The sequence below is a fragment of the Lichenostomus cassidix genome, chromosome 3 (assembly GCF_008360975.1).
Source record: "Lichenostomus cassidix isolate B80296 chromosome 3, HeHo_3.0, whole genome shotgun sequence".
Classification (NCBI taxonomy): Eukaryota; Metazoa; Chordata; class Aves; order Passeriformes; family Meliphagidae; genus Lichenostomus; species Lichenostomus cassidix.
Genome location: NC_139483.1, coordinates 64,584,026 through 64,599,906, shown reverse-complemented (window position 1 = coordinate 64,599,906; position 15,881 = coordinate 64,584,026).

Sequence of the window (15,881 nt, the reverse complement as noted above, 5' to 3'; positions counted from 1 at the left end):
GTATTCTGACTCTAAAAAAAATCAAATTACAAGTCTTTTATGCACAGTTAGACCAGTTTTAGAGGGCGAGGGCAAAGGCAAAACATCTGCATATTTCAGAGTTCAGGTATATCTTTCCCTGTGCTACACTTGCAATATACTGCATGGATACTGATAAGGGGAGGAAGACTGCTTGCTTTGTCTTGCTGTCTAGAGGGAAAACTTGCTTCACCTGGGAAGATAATGGTTTTCTCCTGGTACCCACACAGTAAACACTTGTAACCACAACACACAGAGCACTCTAATGCATGCAAAAGAGTTGAGGATCCAAAATCTGTACAAAACAAAAGGCATTTTTTCCTTTGCATTATACCTTCACTATTCTGCCTCACCCTGAGGAAGCTGATTCTGTTCATAACAGGAAGGAGAAAAGGCCTTTCCAAGGTCTTACTAATACTTCTGCCATCTGTTTGCCATTCTACTATTACATCATAGCGTACAAAATTATTGGGCCATGACCAATGCCTGCCCAGAGATTTTTCATATATCACTTCCCTTCTTACTCCCCTGATGAGTCAAGTGTAGCTGCCTTATCTTACATCCTTCTCTCATTCTTACATCCTTCTTCCATTCTCTTCCAGCGTGTGAACCTTACCATCAGCTCCCACAAAAAGCAGCAGCGAGGTCCATCTAGGTGCTGTAGGGGAAATTTCATTTCTGCAGGTTTTCACAGGTATTGATTTAAGCTAACAGATACATATTATCCACTGTAAAAGAAAATTACTGTTTTCATTACTAAGAAAACACTTTCTGTTGTCAAAAGAAAGCAGAAATGATGTCCTTGCATTAAAAGGCTTTTAAGAAGAAATAGGCATTGAACTCCTACGTGCAGTCTATTTCTTATGAGACTTTTTGTTCTTTTGAGAATGAAAAGGCCATACTTTCTTCATGCCTACTGAGATTACATGGAGCCTGTATCTGGAGAATATATTCACATAGAATACCTTATTTCAAGGAGGCAAACTCAATTTAGCCACAGGGCTTTTAAAGGCATGGGATGGACCTCCATTCCTGGAACTGTCTAAAATCATACACATTCAGGCTTTCTTGTGGCTTATCCAGAAAAGGAAGACCAGAAACAGAAAAATACTGATTACTCTCACTTAGCATTTAAAACAGAAGAGAGTTGTGGTTATACCAGCATAGTAAAGAAGAATCTGCCATCATTATTGTATTTTTTTTTTTGTGTTGGGGGTGTTGACACACCACTTCTACCATCTTCATGTTCAAGGTAAGTAATAACGTCTATGCCTTGTCCCTGAAATATGTACTTACATTCAAGTCCAAGGGAAGATAGAGAGGATATTAAGATGGCTTTGGGGAAGAGACTTGGCCTTAAAAGTGTGTCATATTTCTCTCTCTTCCCCCATTTTAACTCATCTAGGCAGTCCTTAAGAGCTGCAGCGAGTTGTGAGCCCTTCCAAGCTTTCCTTCCACCACCTGCAGAACAAGACAGCCATGCTTCTCAGGAGGGGATGAACAGGCTCCAGCAAGGATATATGGTGTTTTCCTGCAGGTTGAGAGGTGGTAAACATTGCTCAGGTTCCACCCTTTTAGGAGATGTACCTGCAAGTCAACACAGTCTACTTCAGAAAGTGTCTCAGGGGAAGCTTGCTAGCTCATGAGAGGGACTGGCAGCCTCCCTGAGGGGGCATCACAGGGAAGGAAGCTTGGCTGCACTATGACATGGATAGGGATGGAGGCTTGCCTTTACGTGATGGCTGACTGCAAGGTAGGTGCACTGAGTGTCTGGTGGTCTGTGGTCTCCTTTCTGACCACACTGACTGGACTAGCAAACTGATTTATGACTGATAGAGTCTGGTGAATGAAAGCTCTACTGATACACTGAGGTTTCACTTTGCATTTGCACACTTTCCAATTGGAAGTGTCTGAGTAGCTGAAAGTGCTCTTCAGTCTTTTTCACCTTCTTTCAATTTTCCTCCTGGATCCAAAGATAATCCTGCTGACGTTACAGTGCAGCCCTTGAGATGCAAGGTGTGCCTGTGCTAAGAAAACAGAAAAATATAAATAAGTAAAGCATATAAACATCATCACCACCACAAACCACACCCCCCCAACTCTATCCATAGCAATAATTACATGGAAGAAAAACTCTGTGCTCTCCAGTACCACATAATTTTTCACAGCTGAGGCACTTCCCTAGGTTACAATATAGATGTATTTAGTACTCTATTACCACAAGCTGTGGGTCATTAGCTGTTATCACCTGCTATGACTCACCCCTGATAACAGACAATGGGCCATCAAGGACCCACCACATGACTCATGGACTTATCTCATCCTATTGTGAGATGCTCCACCCAGGAGGGAGGAGCCAAGCATTCCCGCCTGGATATAATCTGGCCTTGGAAGGGCCCAAGGCAGCCCTGTCTACTGGGTTCCCAGAGGACAAGAGCTGCCACTGGACCTTCAGGTGGAGACCAGACCTTCACAGGATCACTGCTTCAACTGAACTACTTCACTTGGACTGCTATGACCACTCTAACAGGGTGTCAGGTTGTATCTGACTGTCAGTGTTTTTCCTTGTATTATTGCACTTAATTGCAATTTTCCTACTATATTTGTAATCCTGACCTGCAATCTCCCACTGGTTTGTTTTCAAACTAATGCAGGCACAGGTACAAATTCCCTCTTAATTGTTGTACTGTGAGAGGTGGAAAGAGTGACATCAAGTTAAGATTATCTATAGTATCCTGACCCTGAATTTATCTCATTCAACTTGGGTGACTTTACATTACAAGGCAAATCTAAGTTAGGGGTCCAGGCTGCCTCAAAAATCAGTGTCCAGAGACATAACTTTTTTCTCTGGGGTATTAATGTCTGGGACCAAACTTGAAATAGACTCTAAATTGTAGGTACTGAACGTTAAAGATGAAGAAAGCTCTCAATGTTCTGTTCACAATTCTCTGACAAAATTCTTATTAGCTGAAACAGAGGTCTGGAGAATTGTGCTGCTTTAATATTATACAGAATACTCTGGAGCATTGGATTGGTGTACCAAAACTAGAGTAAAACCTGAAGTTAAATAAAAGGAAAGGGCATCCTTCAAACCCATCTCAATTTGAACTGAACTATTAACTTTCATTCCTTCTTAGGCCCAATCTGAACTGTCCCAGTTCTTCCATTTGCACCAACCTCTGCTGGGATTTTATTACTCATTGACAGTGCTCTATCTGCTGAGACGTGGGGTTTAAGGATACCATGAAATATGTAGTAATAATCTTTACATCCTTTCAAAACAGTGATGTGGTACCAGCCTCCAAGAACTAATTGTATTGTTAATCTCCACACAAAGGCTCCTCAACAGTGTAAAATACAGAATGCAGAATACATTCAAATGCATTACAGAAAATAACAGAGCAATAGAGTATATTAGCAAAAACACTTTGGATACTAAAAATTCTGCCATCTCAACAAAGTTTTGTCATTACACCAAAAGGGGTCAATCTGGGTATTAACTGCTTGAAAAAAATCCTTTTTGTTTCATATAATATTTTGTTCAAGAAGTTAATTAAGGTAAAGAAATGAAATCTAGGAATTACATTCTTCACTTCATAAGCAGTATAAAAGAATAACTGCTGAACTTCTGTAAATCAAATTCTTTTTAGCAAACACACACACATAGACTAAAGCTAAGCCTATTCTGACAAATTCCACATCATGCTGAAGTTCAGCGAAAATAAGTTGGAAGGAGATTGCAAGCACACCACTAATGCTATCCAGAATGGTTTTGCAGACCTTGCTATATAGCTAATCAATCTAACATGTAAGAACAGTAGGATAATTAACTACAAATTAATGGCCAGTAAAGAATTAGTCTCACAATAAGCCAACTTCTCAGGTATGCAAATTGGCACAAATGTAGGACCTGGTCTACTCTATGTCTCATAAATCATTGCAATTATAGACAGTATGACTAGAAAACAACATCCAAAGGTTATTTCATTTACCCTCTGCCCAAAGGTGGAATCAGCTGTACTGATGTCATTCTTCACAAAAGCTTGTCTAGTCTGTTTCAGAAACACCTAGGAATGTGAACTTTATACTGTCTCAGCAGCCTGCTCCTCTCCTTAACTGTGAGAATATTTTTTTCTCGATGTCTAATCTAAATCTTCCCTGCTACAATGAAACTCTCTTTGTCCTGCAAACATGAATCGAGGAAGAGATTATTGCCTTCCATGTCACAGCAGTATTTTACATATCCTTCTGTCTTGTTCTCTCCTTTTGTCTAAACCATCCTAGATATTTCTGTCTCTCTGCATCAGCCATGGTTTGTCTATTTTTTCTCTGTACTCTGATCTCTCTCACTAAATTTCTAACCACAGAGAAGAATTAATACAATTACAGAATACATGGAAACCACTGCATAGCTAAATCTGTGCTTTATAAAAGTACAGGCCTTTGATTTGCCAGAAGGTTCTCATACATTTTGAATAGCAACACAAGGATAAATAAATCTGAGATTCTGGACTTCAGCATCTCCTGATAGCAAGTATCTATGAGTCTCATCCTTCTGTTTTTGAAGATTGAAATTCATCCACTAATGCCAACTCACCATCTCTATGAGAGTGAGCTTATATACAGGAATGTGCATAGAAGGATATCATTCTACTTTTGCCCCAAATAGGACACAAATGTTTTTGTGCTCATATATTCTGATCTGCTTTGATACTCTTCTTTTCATGAAGGGGTTAGTTTCCTTATCATAGACTTTAAAATCTTTCATGTAACACATCATTGCCTGCTGACTCTGGTGAATTTCAACAGGATGAATTTAATCCTGTGAAAAAAGACATTTGAATTCTGATCCTTGCTATGTGATAGGAATGTATAATCTCTCATAATCTCAGTCTGTCATAGTTTAGTAGCAAGGAAATTAAAAGAACCTGATAATTATTCAGTAGCGCAGTGTTAAACTATTGCCTTTTCAGTATCACCTCAATCACTACTTTCCCTCAAAAACTGAGTTTATTAATTGCTCATCTGAAATCTCTTAATGCTAGACATAACTTTTTTTTTTTTTTGTTAGATTTTGCTGCAGTTCTACCTCTGAGGTATTTCCTTCCTCCTTTAAACAAAGTGGTCAAGACTTTGTTTACATCACTGATCTCAGAAACACCTTGATAGTGAAGTCCTGCTTTGATAAACAGGCCACTGTGGACTTTGTTGGGGATGAGGGAAGTGAGTGTTGTAAGCAGTGACTCCACTGAAATCTTTCCTTCAAAAACACCATTTAGTGGCAAGGTTCTTCTTTTTGTTTTATCTACTGGCTATTGATCATTGTATTGCTAACTTTTCACCTCAGTTATCACACAATTGTACATATTTTAAGATGCCTTTAATAACTCACATCAATCTCCCTGTATTGACTCAAGTAACTTCATATATCATCCTAACCTCCAGCAATTAAAGTCAGGGTGAATAACTTCAAAAGCAGCATATTTCTCCTGGTCCTTAAGTTAGGTCTGGCTCTGCTGATCTTTGAACAGAACACAGCAATATTAGCTCAGACCCTGAAAACAGTGAGCATTTACTCAGATATAGTGTTGTGCTTGTTCAATTCACAGTTCAGAGTGAGCCTGTGCAGTACCAGCTCTGTGCAGAGCATCATTCAGAGGTGTAGCTATTCTCTGGTTTATTTCACCTTAGCCATTCATGTATCCTCCATTCAGCTCCAGATTCTGTTAATGTACCACTGTGCATCTAAACTGCCTTTTTGCAGTTCTGATGGAACAAGATCCCAACACAATCCTTCCTATGTTCATGCCCTGTTTGCCTTGGGAAACTGGGAGTTTTCCAACTGGGAAAAAAAGTGAAAATGTTAGAAGTTATGCATTACATGTCTCTAGGTGTCCCAGACCAAACAGTGAAGTGCTATGACTGCAGGAGAAATTGTCTCATAAGCGTAATTTATTCCTGTGATCTTTTCAGTAGTTGTCTCTTCCATACGATTCTTCATTAAGAATGTTTCTCACTGCAAACACCTCAGCATTATTGTATATGCCTCTACAGTTCTTTGTTATCTTTGCTTGAAACATTCTCAGTATATTCATCTTACCAAGAAGCTGTTGCAGGCACACACACTCCCCTACAAAAAAAGAGGAAAAACTCCTGTTTCCTAAAATCCCAGGTTTATGCATTTACCTTTCTTTTTTTTTTTTTTTCTTTTTTTTCTGATTTCATTTGTTTTCCTAGATTTTAAGGCAGAAGAAACCATAGCAAAAGGGTTGTCTCAACCCCAGTGGTGTTCCACTGGTTGGATATCCTTGGTATCCTACCCACAGCTTTACTTTAACTTCAATGTTTAGTTCCAAATGTATGCTCTTAACTTGAAGATTACAAATAAGAGAGTGATTGTCTTCCTAAATCATTCAAAATGGCTTTGAACCTTCCAATTCTGAGTTTCAGATCCTCCACTGGAGATGAAGGCTGCAGGACTGGAATTAATTTATCTTACTTTTAGAGTAAAATATGCACCTATGATAAAATTGGACAAATTCAGCAACAGAAATAAAATAAACCAGTTCACTTTCTCTGAAGCATCTTGCACCTGTGAATATATTCTGGGAGAAAAAAAAGATTTTTTTTTTTTTTTAACTGTGGAAATTCCAAATTTCCTCTGAATATACAGACAGACCTTGAACACAAACAAGTATTTCAGGAGACACTTTAAAGATGCAGTGATATTTAACTTGTCAGATCAAGATTCAAGTTAAAAACTGAAACCTCCTCAGAGGGATTATGCAATTCCAAAGACAATAGATGAAAAAAGTATGTTAAGACAAGTTGGTACTATTTCTGCCAGCTCAGAAATATTGTCTGCACTACTGGCTTCAGTGTCCAATCTACTTTCCAAACCAGCTGCTTGAACTTCCACCTCTTAATGGATTGGTGGTGAAGGAAAAAGGGAGAATGGAAGTTTTATTCTTCAGTTCATCAAGGGATATTTTTGAAAATATATTTCAAATTTTCTTTTGCCATTTCATGGTAAATACAGAATCATATTCTGGATTCACTGAAGTGTAAACTCAAAAGAGAAGGTTATACCCAAGTTTCTGAGAAGGTGAGAGAGCTGACCCAGGCAAGCACAGCAGTGTTTAACCACTGATACTGATTGTGTAAGCCCATAGCTTACCCATAAGCATGGGGGGAGTAGAGGCAAGGGTTAAGCATCTCTTTCAGTCCCCATCTGGTTTGTTTCTGCCCCTGCCATTCAGGTTGCTTCTAGTATGTCACCAAGCCCAAGGTCCAAGAAGGAGAGGAGAAAAGTTTCTTGGCTTCTCAAAGACATTCTTGCTACTACAGACTCATAAACAATCCCAGCTTTTGTCTCATCCCTTGACAATCCCAAATTTACCCAGCATAATTATGTCTTCTTAAATCCTCCTCATGAAAACCTCAGGAAGAAAGTATTTCAAAGCTTCAGAACAAATACCTAACAAAAGTGTATAATTTGAGAATACAGGCTCAAATCCACCTTTCTTGAAGTTGGGTCTTCCCAAGGTGGGAACAATGGAAGAACTGGGGAAGAGCTGGGATCTTGCAAGGCAAGACATTCTGGGACAATATTTTAACAATTCAGTCACTTTCTTCAGTGTGGGTATTTTTGGCAAAGAAATGTACTGAAACATTAGACTCTGCCTTATACTCCTCAGGTGTTTTTGTTTGCTCTGTGAGCTAGTGGAGATTCATGAATGGCACTGGTGACAAAGCACCTTGACACCTCTGTGTCTGGACACATTTCAGCTAAGCCAGTATGCATCATCTTGTTTTCACTGCAGATCCTCTGCAGAAAGATTTGTGGACTTACTGGCTCCATCATGCGTCCTCCAGAGAACACTGCAAGGGGGAAAACACTCCTCGTATTGTTCACCTTTCTAAGCTTATAAATGAAAACACTCCTGTTCTAAAACAAACACTGAGTTACAAAAGACTCTGCAATGCCTCTGATGACTACACCTGCCTGGCTGGGAATGAATAGGCACACCTGTTCTTCATGATAAGAAAATCAACCAGAGTAAACAGACTACCTTTTCTTTTTGTGTTCTACTGTCAAAGCTGAACTAGATTTTTTTAACTTGCCAGAATTTTAGAATAATGATGATTGTAGTTACACGATTGAGACTTGGCTGCTACAATCAGTATCAAGCAAGACTCTGGTTCTTTTTAATTAGTTTGCTATGGTTTTGTGCAAGTCACATAATTTTCTGCTTCAGTTTATCTGCTGTTGGCACTTTGTTACAGGAGAATCAAGTTTGATGGTATACATGTGAAGGTCAGAGATTTAGAAGTTCTTGAAGGAAGTCCAAATGTAACAATGTTCCCCAATAAATAGACGGTATTATTAAAATATCAGGTACTCAAACATTAATTAGTAAATATTTCTTGCAGATTTTTCTGTAAGAGTAGAATCACTGAATCTTTCTGTGATACATCCTTCAAGTGCTTAGGTTCTTTGCTAAAAGAGAAAGCACAGGAGGTCATTATAATTCTTAGGACTAAGTTGTTCAGAATGTATTTTATCTGCCATTTCTGCTTGGTGTAACATGGTTAACGTAGCATCCTACAGGCAGCACATTTATTAATTACTGTGCGAATGCAATTAATTAAATGCAGGAGTCACCTGAATAAATGCAAGATGTCAGGAAATGTATATGTATACATCCAATTTAGTGCCCCTAGACTCTCTCTGCGGTCACAGGAAAAAACGTATCTTTAGGAAGTGGTCTGTCCTGATTTTGACAACCAACCAAACTATATCATACAGAGTACAGCCTAAAACTTCCTTCCCATGTCTCTTCAATAACTGCAAAAGGAGCTGCAATGACTAGTCAAATTGCAAACATTGAGACTGTTGTCTAAAGACAGGTGAACTGAAGTCTACATCAAAAGTTGGGGTATGTGCACATAGGAACTCAATTCGCAGCTCTACTGGAAAAGTATCAGGTGTTCTTCAGTAATTTGCTCCATTTCTTCATCTGCATGGAGGTGATAATGAGATTTATTAATTAAGAAGACTTTTGCAGAACTCAGGTGAGGGGAAATGTTTCATCTTAAGCAATAATATAATGACAGGGAAGTGCCATTTTTGCTTCTCTTCTGAAAATGTCTCTTTTGGTTTCAACTGCATGTCAAAGATGAAATACTCACTGCAGTGACTTCTTATCAGGTTAACTGTTCTCACTGAACATTTCCAGTTTAATCATACTAAATAAACTATCTCTGAAAATATTAAAAATTCTGACCTATATAATATCATCAAAATTACTTACTTTCCTTGTGCCAACCAGTAAGTATTGCTATTTCACAGCATGGCTCCTTTCAGCATAACACAGGCATAACAAATAAAAGGCTGGATCTAAAGGCAATCTATAAATGCTAATGGAGGTGTAGCACCATTTTTACCCCCTTCCAATAAAACCCTTCTAATGTTATATTCACTGAGTAACACAGTGAAGTACAGCAAGAATGAAAGAAGGGAACCATAGAACTTCTTACATGACCTTGAGCCAGGCCTACAGGTATCCTGTCATCTGAGTGTGAAAATTAAAACATGAAGTTTAGATAAGAAATTAGTTATTCACTGCTAAATTTAAGTACAAAAGAATACTTAAAGAAGTATAAATAGAATTTTACTTCATAGAAATTTTATATAACTCTCTTAAAAGTTATTTTATCCCAGCAAAATGTACCCCTGATTCTGAGAATGTTTTCTGTGGCTGTCTCACAGTAGAGAGCATTGCTCATTTCAGGTGGTGTAAGTTGCCACCCAAAATCTAGAACTGTCTGTATGTGAGAGGTGTGAGACTCCAGAATGCCATCTGTTTTAGCCACAGGACTGGCTCAGAAGACACATTATACAAGCATTGCACTAAAGAGCAGCACTGTCATTCTTAAGCCATCACAAAGGGTTGGTTGCTGATAAATTGCATACACTGGAGCAGTCAGGAATCACTCTCAAACTTAAACAGAAGATTGGCTGCTTTTCATCTAAGGGAAGTTGCAGTAATTTGAGATTGATTAGTACACAAGGAAGAAGATAAATCGCTCTGAGCTGAGAACTGACCCAGCTGGAACCTACACCAAACAAAAAATTCCAGGGTGAATGGATAGCAAATCTCCAGTCTTGTGTTTATTGTGGGTTTTGTTTGTTTGATTTGTTTTGGTTTGGTTTTAGTTGGAAAATACATTGGAAATAAAAGCTGGTGATTGAAATACACCACTTTTAATTTAGTTCTGGTAAGGATAGATTTTTCCATTATGTAATTCTGGTCAAAAATAGAGGGGAAGGAAAAAGAAAATTAAAGTCTGTTAGGTAGTCACTACTGAACTAAGGTACTCCTCTTAAATATGGAAGACTCAAGTCTCCCACTGTACTCTTTTTGAAGATAACTGAATCTTCTTCAACTCAGATGATCTGATTGCTTGAGTTTTGGTTGCATTCTAGGCTGAGGTGAAGTGATATGAAAAACAGAAAAATTCTCAGTAATCTGCAGGAAAAACATTTCGGACTCAAGTTTTGCAGGGCAATAATCCCATCATGAAAAAGACAGCAGGATTAAGTTTTCACTGAGTCTGCTGTGCAAGCAAACTTTCCTGAATAAGTCAAAACCTCTGCTCTTTCACATGTCAGGTACTACCAACATGCTCACTTCTTTGGGCTAAAAAATATTAATCCTGATAGATGCTGGGACATGGAGCCATTGCATTGCAGTAGAGAATGCTTATGTGTGTCTCTTGCAGAATCAGATAATTTCAGATACGGTAATTTCTAACCATCTAACCATCAGATAATGGTAATTTCTAACCTTTCCCCAGAAGTAAGGAAGAGTTAAAGAACAGCAATCTTTCTGCATTCTGTGGGATCCACAGTCTCATACATTTTCAACTATTATATGGATGTTTTCACCTTCCCATCTCGCAGATAAAAGAATATGAATGGACATTAAATAATTAAATTGTGTGCATTAAATTGAATTTAAGCCTTTTAATACAGCTTGATTGTTTACAGACCTCAATGTAATTAATTTATTGCCTTTGGTAATTGGACGTAATTCTTTTTTTGCATACAACTACAAATACATGTTGAGCAACTAGTGAAAAAAAAAACCTCATAAGTGTAACAGATGAAAATCATCCTTCCTTCTTTATGTGTCATAATAAGTAAATTTTTCAGGGGTGTACAATCTGACTTTATAAAACATTGAGTCTGTCCTAGGTTTTTGTGTTTCCACAATCACCTTTTAAAATGTGTTTTGAAAAGTGACTATATAATAGGGAGATAGATGAAAAAATGTGGATATTATTATTATTGCTATCATTATCACTTTCATTATATTACTGAGTAGATTTTATCTCTTACACCAAAAATAAAATTAGAAATCCTCCTCCAAGAGAAAAATAGTGAAGAATGAAGCAGGAAAACAGCTGCATTTTATCCAGGCATGCAAACACTAAACCACGCTCCATTTTCACAATACTCTTCTCTGGGAGCCTGTTGTCATGTTTGTGCTCACATTTTGTGCTGGTTTCCATGAGATGATTCTGGAGACACACAACACTTAACATCCATACATAAAAGGCCACTAAAGCATTAAGAGCAATAAGAGGCTTACCAGGCAGTTTCAGAACACAAATATCACAGCTTGTGTATCAGAGAAATGAAATGGTGAGCATGGCCTAAGTATATGTGTTGGGAGTTCAGAAGTTGTTTTTCTGACTGTTATGAATTTTGTGACTTTTAAAGTAGGACCAGACCAAATAATTGACCTGGTAGTCAGAGTTGTGCAGTGGCTCTAAAAAAATAATGTGTGTATATATATATATATATATATGTATATATATATATATATAATATTGTGTATCCTAAGATTTTGGATTGTTTAGTGCTAGTCCAAATGCAGTACGTTAAGACACAAATAGTGTTTAGACATATGCAAATAAATATTTATTGATGGAGTAATTAGAATTACTTCATCTGTAGAAAAGCAAAGAAAGCACAAAAGCCCTTTTGCAAACCATTAAAAGGTCACTAATTTTGTCTATCTTTTCCCAGTCTATTAGCTGGCATAATAAAAAGCAATGTCTACATCCACAGACTTTATCCCAGTTTCCACATGCACTTTAAACTACATCTAATATCAAAATCCTAAAACAAACTGTAGATGACCTTTTATATCCTTGTAAAACTACTTTAAAATGCCCCTATGGTACTTCAAAGCCAAACAGTTAAAGAGGTACCAAATTCACTGCTTGGAGTCCATTGTTGCCAATGTTGTCACAGAGGCTGGACAAAATAATTTTCATTTCCAACATGATTTGATAATATGACTACAAACAACACATAAACCGTGAATTCTCCTTCCAAAATAGATGACTAACTAAAGATATGATTAAGTCCAAAGTATATCTGAGTTTGTTCATAAATATTCATGGCTGAAAATAAGAAGCAAAATATAAATACACAGCAACATATTTTCTAGATGTGTGCCCTTTTCATTTAATTATTTGATTTTATATTGATTTTTTTTTAATGGAAAACAAATCATGGTAGCAAGTCAGTACATTTCACATTTTCTGTCAAAAAAATCACATCTTTCCTTTTTTATGTTGCACAGTGCTTCATTCACCATTTAGTTAAGTATTTTTCTATTACAGCCTTTAAAAGCTGACAAAGGAGACATCTTGTTTAGGGATAAGGGAAACACTACACTCAGTTCCTTTTTTGTTTTACTTAAAGTTTCAACAGATCTTCCCTGCATGTTAATGTGGAATTTATTTGTTATTGTTGTTGTATTTCATGTTAAACTGTCCAAGTTTGTTGGGCAATTTCTAAATCTTTAATAGTAGTTCTAATGGCATTACTTCTTACAAATTTGAAAAAAAATTTGAATGCCATCTTAAGACACGTAAACCCAGGATTTATTCATGATTCTAAAGCAATATAATATTTGAAAGTTCAGAGGTTGCATAGGTTAAAGATAGTTAATATGACCAAAATATCAAACAGTCTTGGGATTCCAATAATAAAAAGAATGTGATTTTTAGGTGTCTATATATTCCACTGTTCTAATTTCTTTAGGGGAGTTTCAAAATCTCTTAGAGATTATCTGTGTGAATCAAGTTGTTTAAAGGAAAATGGCATTCAATTTCTATAGAGATTTTAAGATTTTCCAGTTGGCTTAAAATTAAAATGAAAAGCACAAGTGCTGTCTTTGTTCAGAGCAAATTTCAAAACCATTAGAGTAAAAAGAAGTGAAAGATGTTTCTATTTCTAGTGAAATAAAAAATTTTAACATCTGAAGTGAATTTAGGATTTCACAATATTTTAACAAATCATATTGACATTGTAAGACAAAATATATTTATTTGGATATGCATTTTTAAAAGTCCTCTGATCAGATTAATAAAAAAATTGGAAATACAGCAGAACTGAAATGTTTCTGGTATCATTTTTCATAGTAATAGATATATTTCAGATTTTGTGTGTGTGAAGAAGTTTGGGTAGCTCATTTGCCTAACTTTCAGGAACAAACAGCATCTAACACCATCTTTTTACACTGGACAAGGACAAAGAGTGCTTTGTCTAAACAGCCTTTTCAGTGGTGATGGCTTTTCTACCTTAACCATTTGGAGAAGAAGGATGTTTAGAAATCCTCTTTACCCTAATAGATCTGATAAAAATTACACAGGAATCTTCTTCATATTATACAGAAAATGTCTTCAAAGTTTGGGAGTAGCTAAAATATTTTAAATCTTGTTGGTGTTACAGACTTGTGAGACCACCAGCTGCAAGTGAAGGAAGGAAGGAAGAAGTCTCTTGAGATTCTCAGTTTGAGAAACCTACTAAACTCTTCAGGTTTAAATACATCCTGCTCAGCAAACTTGTTCCAACCAAAAATGAGAAAATGTAATTTTCAAGGGCACCATGAAGGACAGAATACTGAAGAGCAGGTAGAGGAGTTCCAACAACTTTAAAGAGACAAGAAATGATCATCAATCCTTTCCCCCAGCATGTTTCTTCTCTGTATGCCAGGCACTTCACTTTGAATGCAAAAGTGCTTAGAGGTGGGACTTCTTGATAGATACCAAGGGTTAGAAACCTTGCAGTTAGAAGAGTTTTCAATTAAGCACTTCCTTTGCCTCCAATATCTGGCCTTTCATTTTTTTTTTTATTTTTAAGAACAGCTTTAATCTGTGAAATGAAAATTGGTTTGGGGTTTTTTTAGGAGAATATCAATTTTCACAGAAAATAAATATTACAAAGAAAAATAAATATAAAATATTTAAAACTGCCGTGCATTTGTCTGGTCTGAATTACTATAAACAACTACATATTTAAACCATATTCTAAATTATAGGTAAAAAATTAAATTTTAGGAAGTAAAATGAGAATTCGAAATTAAGTATTGAGTTAAAATGAGAATATCTATGGAACTCACTGAACACTAAAAGCAGTCATTATACAAAGTGAAATCTCTTTAACACATAGAAAATATTGTGTTGTTTTCTTTGTTTTTCTTTCAGCAATTTGTTATTCTTTCAGCAATTTGCTTGTAGGTTACAAAGTTTGAAAAACCAAACCACTCACCCCCCCAAAAAAAAACAACCAGTAAACAAAAAATCTAAATCCCACCAAAAAAAGCAACAAATCCCACCTTTGGCTAAAATAACCAAAACCAGGCATTAATAGACTTTTCTGTTTTAATATTATATGGGTGAATAATTTGCTCAAAACTGAAGCAGCTTAACAGCTGCCATAGTCTGAGCTCCCATCCTCAATGCTCTGTATGCAGGGATTTGTTTCCCTGAATAGAGTTGAAAGAGTTTCTTACTCCACATTTCTACCCTGAACTACAGCAGAAATTCTGTACATAGACCAGTTTCAGTACGTTTTAAGATTAAAGGTGGCATGCTCTGGGCAATTCTCCTAGAATTTTCGTCTGTATTATTATTTAGAAACACTTTTTCTCCTCAGTATAGATAGAAAGGTGTAGAAACTGAATAGTGTTTTTCAAATACTCTGTGGCATGCAGATTCACCCCAGATATCACACCTCAGTTGTGATTCTCCATGTGATATCCCTTTTCCTTGTACCATATTGCACAATTTATGCCTACACTTTCTTGTCTCCTGGATTCTCTTCAGAGCCTGGTGTTTTTCCTGGGCTACCAAAATTGAAGCAAGTTATTAACATTACACCTGCTTTAGGTGTCCATTAATGAATATTGTTAAAAGAATTCCATGTTTAGGTAGCAGCACGTCTCCATTTGCCTTACACATTGTTTTGCAATGACCCATTTGCTTCAGAACCTTATGGTAAGTCTGAGGCACAGAAGGACATTGGGCCCAAGGAAAGATGAGAGTGTAATTTAAGCCCTGGCAGCTGGCACCACCTTACATGCTAAATTAAAGTACTTTACAGTGATGCATCAAGCAGATCCAAGGGCAGAATCTGGCCCTGCATAAAACAATTGTTTTGAAAGATAGAAGATGCCATCTGCAATTATTTCCTCATTATAGAGAGAGAGATTCTGCTTTCCCAGCACTTTGTGTTTTTATGAAAGCCATCAGCATTAGATACATCAGACTGCATTCACTCCAAGCACCCCTGGATAAGTTGCTTATTCCCACTGCTTCCAGTCTGACTTGCTGGAGAAGGTCTGCCAGCCCAGCCTGTTCAATAGCCATTTCTGTGAGTCATAACACAGCAGCTCCAGATGGAAGACAGGGCAAACATCTCCCTCCAGAGTTATCACCAACTCAGTTCCCATCAATCAACCAACAGCTGGGACTGAAGAAACATTCACTGCTTTGCCTGG